This window comes from Salmo salar, chromosome 03 (assembly GCF_965601325.2).
Source record: "Salmo salar chromosome 03, fSalSal1, whole genome shotgun sequence".
Classification (NCBI taxonomy): Eukaryota; Metazoa; Chordata; class Actinopteri; order Salmoniformes; family Salmonidae; genus Salmo; species Salmo salar.
In genome coordinates, this window is record NC_138293.1 from 2,096,512 (window position 1) to 2,107,500 (window position 10,989).

Consider the following 10,989-nt stretch of genomic DNA (forward strand, 5'->3'; position numbering starts at 1 on the left):
TCTCCCAAGTGGACATTCTCTCTTTCTCCCCTGACCCATCTGTCTATCTCCTCATTTGAATTCCATGCTGTCACAGTTACCAGCCCTTTCAAGCTTAACATCCTTATCATTTATCGCCCTCGAGGTTCCCTTGGAGAGTTCATCAATGAGCTTGACGCCTTGATAAGTTCCTTTCCTGAGGATGGCTCACCTCTCACAGTTCTGGGTGACTTTAACCTCCCCACGTCTACCTTCGACTCATTCCTCTCTGCCTCCTTCTTTCCACTCCTCTCCTCTTTCGACCTCACCCTCTCACCTTCCCCCCCTACTCACAAGGCAGGCAATACGCTTGACCTCATCTTTACTAGATGCTGTTCTTCCACTAATCTCATTGCAACTCCCCTCCAAGTCTCCGACCACTACCTTGTATCCTTTTCCCTCTCGCTCTCATCCAACACTTCTCACTCTACCCCTACTCGGATGGTATTGCGCCGTCCCAACCTTCGCTCTCTCTCTCCCGCTACTCTCTCCTCTTCCATCCTATCATCTCTTCCCTCTGCTCAAACCTTCTCCAACCTATCTCCTGATTCTGCCTCCTCAACCCTCCTCTCCTCCCTCTCTGCATCCTTTGATTTCCTCTGTCCCCTATCCTCCAGGCCGGCTCGGTCCTCCCCTCCTGCTCCGTGGCTCGACGACTCACTGCGAGCTCACAGAACAGGGCTCCGGGCAGCCGAGCGGAAATGGAGGAAAACTCGCCTCCCTGCGGACCTGGCATCCTTTCACTCCCTCCTCTCTACATTTTCCTCTTCTGTCTCTGCTGCTAAAGCCACTTTCTACCACTAAACTCCAAGCATCTGCCTCTAACCCTAGGAAGCTCTTTGCTACCTTCTCCTCCCTCCTGAATCCTCCTCCCCCGCCTCCTCCCTCTCTGCGGATGACTTCGTCAACCATTTTGAAAAGAAGGTTGACGACATCCGATCCTCGTTTGCTAAGTCAAACGACACTGCTGGTCCTGCTCACAGTGCCCTACCCTGTGCTTTGACCTCTTTCTCCCCTCTCTCTCCAGATGAAATCTCGCGTCTTGTGACGGCCGGCCGCCCAACAACCTGCCCACTTGACCCTATCCTCTCTTCTCCAGAGCATTTCCGGAGACCTTCTCCCCTACCTCACCTCGCTCATCAACTCATCCTTGACCGCTGGCTACGTCCCTTCCGTCTTCAAGAGAGCGAGAGTTGCACCCCTTCTGAAAAAACCTACACTCGATCCCTCCGATGTCAACAACTACAGACCAGTATCCCTTCTTTCCTTTCTCTCCAAAACTCTTGAACGCGCCGTCCTTGGCCAGCTCTCTTGCTATCTCTCTCAGAATGACCTTCTTGATCCTAATCAGTCAGGTTTCAAGACTGGGCATTCAACTGAGACTGCTCTTCTCTGTGTCACGGAGGCTCTCCGCACTGCTAAAGCTAACTCTCTCTCCTCTGCTCTCATCCTTCTAGACCTATCTGCTGCCTTTGATACCGTGAACCATCAGATCCTCCTCTCCACCCTCTCCGAGCTGGGCATCTCCGGCGCCGCCCACGCTTGGATTGCGTCCTACCTGACAGGTCGCTCCTACCAGGTGGCGTGGCGAGAATCTGTTTCCGCACCACGTGCTCTCACCACTGGTGTCCCCCAGGGCTCTGTTCTTGGCCCACTCCTATTCTCGCTATACACCAAGTCACTTGGCTCTGTCATATCCTCACATGGTCTCTCATATCATTGCTATGCAGATGACACACAATTAATCTTCTCCTTTCCCCCTTCTGACAACCAGGTGGCGAATCGCATCTCTGCATGTCTGGCAGACATATCAGTGTGGATGACGGATCACCACCTCAAGCTGAACCTCGGCAAGACGGAGCTGCTCTTCCTCCCGGGGAAGGACTGCCCGTTCCATGATCTCGCCATCACGGTTGACAACTCCCTTGTGTCCTCCTCCCAGAGTGCTAAGAGCCTTGGCGTGACCCTGGACAACACCCTGTCGTTCTCCACCAACATCAAGGCGGTGACCCGATCCTGTAGGTTCATGCTCTACAACATTCGCAGAGTACGACCCTGCCTCACACAGGAAGCGGCGCAGGTCCTAATCCAGGCACTTGTCATCTCCCGTCTGGATTATTGCAACTCGCTGTTGGCTGGGCTCCCTGCCTGTGCCATTAAACCCCTACAACTCATCCAGAACGCCGCAGCCCGTCTGGTGTTCAACCTTCCCAAGTTCTCTCACGTCACCCCGCTCCTCCGCTCTCTCCACTGGCTTCCAGTCGAAGCTCGCATCCGCTACAAGACCATGGTGCTTGCCTACGGAGCTGTGAGGGGAACGGCACCTCCGTACCTTCAGGCTCTGATCAGGCCCTACACCCAAACAAGGGCACTCCGTTCATCCACCTCTGGCCTGCTCGCCTCCCTACCTCTGAGGAAGCACAGTTCCCGCTCAGCCCAGTCAAAACTGTTCGCTGCTCTGGTACCCCAATGGTGGAACAAGCTCCCTCACGACGCCAGGACAGCGGAGTCAATCACCACCTTCCGGAGACACCTGAAACCCCACCTCTTCAAGGAATACCTGGGATAGGATAAAGTAATCCTTCTACCCCCCCCCTTAAAAGATTTAGATGCACTATTGTAAAGTGGTTGTTCCACTGGATATTATAAGGTGAATGCACCAATTTGTAAGTCGCTCTGGATAAGAGCGTCTGCTAAATGACTTAAATGTAAATGTAATAATGTAATTCATGACATGTTGACACATGTTCCGGCACGTAACAGGAACAATGTTAGATTCATTATGAACAAGCTAAAAGACTCAAAGGGGACCGCTACTTGGAATGACAAAGGAGAGTTTATCCTTCAGGGCGCTGTTGTCAAGGGTTCACATATGCTTGACTTGCTTAAAAGTACCACTGCAGCCCACAAGGTTGCTGATGACAGAAGACCACCAGGGTGGCGTCAGTTTCTTAAGGCCCTGGCAATCCTCAACATTCCCCTCTCGGGGGTACCCAACCATAAGCTTCGTCAACAGATTCAAGCTTTAAAACAAAACCCTTCAGTGAGCTACAGCACCCCTAAAGATGTCCCAACAACCCATCCCCGCTATGAAGGGGATGATGATGATGACTCATTTAACCCCATGAAGTCCTCCGGACCTTTTCCTAATCCCGATCTCTCGGGGTGGTTAGACTTTGAATGACATTTGAATGACTTTTGAACGACTGATTAAATTCAATACATTTTATTTGAAAGATTAAGCAATTTAACATTTGTGGCATTCTTGAAACATTTGACGTGATCATACACCTTGATTACACGGTCTTAAAGGACACATATTTGAACACTTTTGATATTTTCTAACAAAACAAGCTACAACAGAATCATTACTTCTTAAATCATCATTATAAAGAGACATAACATCTTCAAAAGAAACTCCACGGGCTCTTTGACAGGTAGAATACACAGTGTTGACCACATGTTGTGGAAAGGTTATCTTGCACTTGTTTGATGCTGTAGTAGGCTTCCCTGTGGCTCAGTTGGTAGGGCATGGTGTTTGCAATGCCAGGGTTGTGGGTTCGATTCCCATGGGGGGCCAGTACGAAAAAATAAAAATTATGTATGAAATGTATTCATTTTGTTATGTTATGTTCACCGGAAGCATTTCAGAGAAGAAAAGAATCTGAATTTCACGCTACTGTAAAATGCTGTTTTTGGATATAAATATGAACTTGATGGAACAAAAAATTCATGTATTGTATAACATAATGTCCTAGGAGTGTCATCTGATAGAGATTGACAAAGGTTAGTGCATAATTCTAGCTGGTTTCTGCTTTTGGTGACGCCTGACCTTGAATTGAAAATGGATGTTTGTACTTTTGTGGCTATGTACTGTCCTAACATAATCTAACTTTATGCTTTTGCCGTAAAGCCTCTTTGAAAATCGAATAATGTGGTTAGATTAAGGAGATGTTTATCTTTTAAATTGTGTAAAATAGTTGATTGTTTGAGAAATTGAAATTATTAGATTTTTGATGTTTTGAATTTCCAGCCTTGTTAGCAATCCTGACTCGGGGTTCATTGCTAACCTGTAGCCCCAACAGGTTAATAGATTTGGGGAAGTGTGAAAACCCAGGGGGAAAGCCGTAGGAATCCCAAAAAGTTGAGATTTTTCTTCCTCTTTCATCTTCTAGTATCACAGCTATCTAATGTTCACCCGGCATGTGTTTAGGATGGGTATTGACAATAAACATGGCCGGCCGCTCCGGCCATTTCTCAATAGGTAATTCATCACAAGCCAACACTCCATAAAATTGTTTTCCAATCAATCGGGTCATGAGCCCCTCCAACTCTTGCGTATTCATGTCTTTGCTCAACGATCCATAATAATAATCCACTAAGACCTGTCTTCGGGCATTCACTTCCAAGATTGAATCAGATCATGCATAAACAATCATGCTAACTGTACAGGGTAGAGGTGTACGGAAACGCATTTCCAGCCTGAGGTTACCTTGGGACACCACAGACAGATTTCCTGAGTTGTCATCATCAGGGGATAAATTGAAAGCATACAATGTGTAACCCTCTGCAAAATCATTTCTGTCAATAGGTAAAGAGAGATCTTTTAGATGCCTCCCGGTAGCCAGGAATAGATTGTAAAATTCTCGCACAGATATGTTGTTATTAAATTGCGGCTGGAATGCCTTAGCAGGGGCCTGACGTCCGTCCTGACAGAGAGCTACATACTCTGCATTGAAGTGTTGAAAATTAAATGTGTTTTTATGTAAGCTGCCCGTAATAGAGGCGTGATCAACCAAACCTATAACCACGTAGCGGGGTAAAGGGCCTAGAAAAAGGTTTTCTTGACTGCAGATTCTACTGCCCACAGGTGTGCTAAAGGTTTCCATGGTAATTATTTGGAGAGGGCATTTCCTTTCATCAAAGCCTGTGTGTGACCCAGACGAACTGCCGGAGATACAGACACTTTTTAATAAAAAGAGTAGCCCCCAACACTTTTAAACTAAAGTCACCGTCGAACTTCGGTTCTTACGATATATGTGTGCAGACGCATTACTGGGGAGGGTCAGGTAGAAGCCGCTGTGTTCCATGATGCACTCCTGTGTACACGCGAATGACGTATTTATCATGAATGAGGGTTTAAGTTAACCCCCGACGCCTCCACCACATTTTGCTCTAAAACCCAACTGTTGAACTTTTGGGGCCAGTTTTTCCAACGGACCAACACCCATTTTTTACCCTTTTCTCTCTTATGATCTAGAATCTCCTCCACGTGAAAGACTTGGTCTTTAACCATCTGTACCTTCTGTAGTTCCTTCTCATAAAACGATAAGCTTTATTTCTTGGAAGAAAAAAATAACTATTTCTTTATGCAGAGTATAAGCATCCTGCTCTGCTAACCACTCATCCACTTGCTAACCAGCTACCTTTTCCTTCGGCTATAGCTCTCTGTAAACGCTCCTTACCACCATAAGACCCAGGGTTAGAGGGGGTGTAATACACGTTTTTCAACATCTGCTCCGCCATCCTTCTTGCCTCTCTGAGGTACAATAACGTTAATGAGCCACTTTCAAATAACAACATTTCATTTTCATTTTCTATTTTTATTTTTGCAAACATCATGTATTACATATACAGACAATTTAGGATTCGTTGCAGGATACTTGTCCCCGTTTTCTCAATGATCCAAGCATGCAACACCTTGTATATTTGGTTTAGATTTACAGACTTGTGTCGCTGAATTTTTAAAACACACACATCAGCTATATATGTATATAAACAACAAATATGATACATGTTACAATTAAAATGTGTTTCAAACAAATAAAGTAAAATCTTAGACAAGTTTGTTTCTAGTTCTTCAGAATCATCCCCAAGACTGGAGACCAGTTGTGTCCATTGCAGACTCTCGCCCGTATGTCTTCCATGATTCATTATTTGCTCCATTTTTAGCACACGCTCTACATTAGCCCAGGTATTATGGGTTGTGTAGAATGATACATTGTTCACTTCATTTTCAATAATTTGATGCATCACATTTGTAAGTTCTCTCAAAAGAAAAAACATATTTATTCTCTCTAACAACATATGTATATAGTTCCCCATTGCTTTACATCTAAATAACAAATAGCTATTGTCACTCGGTCTCTGGGGTTTTGTTGAGTCAGAAAGTCATCACGTCATCCACCACAGCTTCCCTGTATTTGTTGTCGTCCACCAGGGTGTGTCGGATTTCTTTGAGTTTCTTTGAGTTTCTCGTGGATGTAGATCGCCTCCTTCAGTTTATGTAGGAAAGCATCGGTTACCCCGTAAACTCTGGGAATAGACGGCACAAGACCCATAGACTCCAGGGCTCTGACCAGCGCAGGTATAAACCTGCAGGACCACAGTCTTTTCACCAGCTCCTCAAAATGGTTGAAGAAGTAGTATCTTGGGGGCTCGTATAAACACAGATGCCGGCACTGGCTGGGGTGGTTGATCTCACAACCGATGCATTTTTCACGTATATACTCTCCAATCACCACGTTTAAAAGTGTGGCTACAGAGGCCTTGATGGTGTCCACAAAAATAGTACTGACCACCCCATCAAACACATCCTCAGGCTGTGTACATGTAGGGGGTGTCGAGGGTCTTGGCTGGGGGGAGTAGAATGGTTGGCTGCGAGGCATAGAGTCCTTAGGGTCTGGCCCCCATGACGTATCAGAGTCCAGGTATGTTGTAGGAATATCCATGGTATATGCCGAAATGAAGAACCGGAGGCTTTAACCTCTATGGGCTAGGCTTGCGTCCCACCTACTCAACAGCCAGTTGAATCCTGTGGCGCGTTATTCAAATCCTTAGATATGCTATTACTTCAATTTTTCAAAAATATGACTATTTTACACCATTTTAAAGATAAGACTCTCGTTAATCTAACCACACTGTCCGATTTCAAAAAGGCTTTACAACGAAAGCAAAACATTAGATTATGTCAGCAGAGTACCCAGCCAGAAATAATCAGACACCCATTTTTCAAGCTAGCATATAATGTCACATAAACCCAAACCACAGCTAAATGTAGCACTAACCTTTGATGATCTTCATCAGATGACAACCCTAGGACATTATGTTATACAATACATGCATGTTTTGTTCAATCAAGTTCATATTTATATCAAAAACCATTTTTTACATTAGCATGTGACTAGCATGTGACTAGCATTCCCACCGAACACTGCCGGTGAATTTACTAAATTACTCACGATAAATGTTCACAAAAAGCATAACAATTATTTTAACCTGTTAGGGCTAGGGGGCAGCATTTGCACGTCTGGATAAAAAAAATGTACCCGATTTAATCTGGTTACTAATCCTACCCAGTAACTAGAATATGCATATACTTATTATATATGGATAGAAAACACTCTAAAGTTTCTAAAACTGTTTGAATGGTGTCTGTGAGTATAACAGAACACATTTGGCAGGCAAAACCCTGAGACATTTTCTGACAGGAAGTGGATACCTGATGTGTTGTATTACCTTTAAACCTATCCCATTGAAAAACACAGGGGCTGAGGAATATTTTGGCACTTCCTATTGCTTCCACTAGATGTCACCAGCCTTTACAAAGTGTTTTGAGTCTTCTGGAGGGAGATCTGACCGAACAAGAGCCATGGAACGATGATGTCCCATTAGACACCTGGCGCGCGAGTTCATGTTGGGTACCCTCGTTCCAATACGTTATAAAAGAGCATGCATTCGTCCACCTTGAATATTATTCATGTTCTGGTTAAAAAAGGCCCTAATGATTTATGCTATACAACGTTTGACATGTTTGAACGAACGTAAATATATTTTTTCCCCTCGTTCATGACGAGAAGTCCGGCTGGCTTAGATCATATGCTAACAAGACGGAGATTTTTGGACATAAATGATGAGCTTTTTTGAACAAAACTACATTCGTTATGGACCTGTGATACCTGGAAGTGACATCTGATGAAGAGAATCAAAGGTAATGGATTATTTACATAGTATTTTCGATTTTAGATCTCCCCAACATGACGTCTAGTCTGTATCGCAACGCGTATTTTTCTGGGCGCAGTGCTCAGATTATTGCAAAGTGTGATTTCCCAGTAAGGTTATTTTTAAATCTGGCAAGTTGATTGCGTTCAAGAGATGTAAATCTATAATTCTTTAAATGACAATATAATATTTTACCAATGTTTTCTAATTTTAATTATTTAATTTGTGACGCTGACTTGACTGCCGGTTATTGGAGGGAAACGATTTCCTCAACATCAATGCCATAGTAAAACGCTGTTTTTGGATATAAATATGAACTTGATAGAACTAAAAATGCATGCATTGTCTAACATAATGTCCTAGGAGTGTCATCTGATGGAGATTGTAAAAGGTTAGTGCATCATTTTAGCTGGTTGTATGGTTTTGGTGACCCTGTCTTTGACTTGACAAAACATTACACACAACTCTTGTAAATGTACTGTCCTAACATACTCTAAATTTATGCTTTCGCCGTAAAACCTTTTTGAAATCGTAAAACGTAGTTAGATTAAGGAGATGTTTATCTTTCAAAGGGTGTAAAATAGTTGTATGTTTGAAAAATTTGAATTTTGACATTTATTTGGATTCAAATTTGCCGCTCTTGAAATGCACCTGCTGTTGATGGAGTGCACCACGGGTGGCACGCTAGCGTCCCACCTAGTCCATAGAGGTTAAGAATTATAGATACAGAACTCCTCTATGAACTCCTCGATATGTCCGATTTTAAAATAGCTTTTCGGTGAAAGCACATTTTGCAATATTCTCAGTAGATAGCCCGGCATCACAGGGCTAGCTATTTAGACACCCAGTAGGTTTAGCACTCATCAAAGTCAGATTTACTATAAGAAAAATGTTCTTACCTTTGTTGTCTTCGTCAGAATGCACTCCCAGGACTTCTACTTCAATAACAAATGTTGGTTTGGTCCAAAATAATCCATCGTTATATCCAAACAGCGGCGTTTTGTTCGTGCGTTCTAGATACTATCCTAAAGGCTAAATAAGGGTGACGAGCATGGCGCAATTCGTGACAGAATTCTAAATATTCCATTACCGTACTTCGAAGCATGTCAACCACTGTTTAAAATCAATTTTTATGCCATTTTTCTCATAAAAAAGCGATAATATTCCGACCGGGAATCTGCGTTTAGATAAACAGACAAAGGAAAAGAAACCATTCGGTCGAAGCGGGCACGCGCCTAAGCCCATAGTACTCTGAGTGGCCACTTGCCAAAAGCGATAAAGTGTTTCAGCCAGAGCCTGCCTCGATATCGTTGGAAGACGTAGGAAGTGTCACGTTATTGCACAGATCCTGAGTCTTCAATAAAAAGAGCCAAGATGAAACACTACTTCTCAGACAGGCCACTTCCTGCTTGAAATCTTCTCAGGTTTTGGCCTGCCATAGGAGTTCTGTTATACTCACAGACATCATTCAAACAGTTTTAGAAACTTTAGGGTGTTTTCTATCCAAAGCCAATAATTATATGCATATTCTAGTTACTGGGCAGGAGTAGTAACCAGATTAAATCGGGTACGTTTTTTATCCAGCCGTGCAAATACTGCCCCCTATCCCCAACAGGTTAAGGGACCTCCTTTTATTGTAGAACCAGGCCTTTGGGTGGGGTCAAGGCGTGGTTTACGCAGCCGCGTACTTAGTTTTCTTTGGGGCTGACCCTTCTGAGGATGACCCTTCTTGGGATTCCTTTGAATCATAATCCTCAGGATTCGTATATATTATGCACTTCCTTAGCCGAACAATGCTCTGCCACTGTTGGCTCTGTACAAGAAGAACGTCCAACAACTCTAACATTTTCAATTCCATTAGATCCCAACTTTTAAAAGTAATAAGCATGCGCAACCTGAAATCCGCAGTCAGGCCACCATCACAAATGTTTTGGTTGCGGATTTCCTCATTGCTGACATAGAACTCCACGCATCCACAAGGAAGTCCATTCTTTCTCTATATTTTCACCCTGTGAAATACTCTTCCTGAGGAGTCTGGGGTACCTTCCCAACGGGTCTCGTAGCCCGTGAACAAGCTATACCCCTTGGTGATAACTCTCGGTTCAGGACACAAAACCTTGCGGAAAACCGACCAGTCTTCAGCCCCATAGTCCACTGCTAAAGTCTGGTCTGTATATTCTCCACCTTCGGCTACGGTATAGAGTTTCACTCTATGGGCTGGGTAATCAAACTGATACCCCCAGTGCTGTGCATTAGACATCATCACTTGATCTTTCAGTGCAGTTGCGGGCGGTATTTGGATTCTACACACACATAGAAACCACTTTTTTTGGCGCATCGTATATTGTTGCTTTATACTGGGTCTTTTCTCTATGTTTCAGCCGCGGTCCTGCTTCCGTTGTTACGGTCATCACTGCTTTACCAAAATCCATGTTTATTTTTTAAATCTTGTTTAGTGTTCTGGGGCCGCATGTGTGTCTGGGGCGTATTTATAAGACGTCTGCCTCCAACACATAGCCCCCCGGACATTCCTAATTCATAGACAACAACCCTAAGAGCAATAAAATAGGTGGGGTTTGGGGGCCATCCTCTTTGAAATGTTCAAACAGAACCCCCCCCCAGCTCAACGAGGTCCCTACACATCAATCATCATGACCACTTCAAAGGAATAGATGCAATATAGATATAAAATAACACACACTCTAACACGTGACAGAACAGGATGCAACTATATGACCCTAACCACGTGACACCTTCCCGCCAGGATGTCCTGACCGGATGCCCTTATTTGGGCATGTACGCCCCAGCCGGACATAGGGTCATAAATCACAATTTTGACCGATGCCGTCTACTTTATTCTCTCTGATGTCAAAAGTCTTTAGAACCTAGTCTCAGGCTTTTGCAGTGAACAGAGAGTGAACAAGAAGGCCGGGAAGATGGTGACTCAGAAACTGACATGAGATCAGTGGC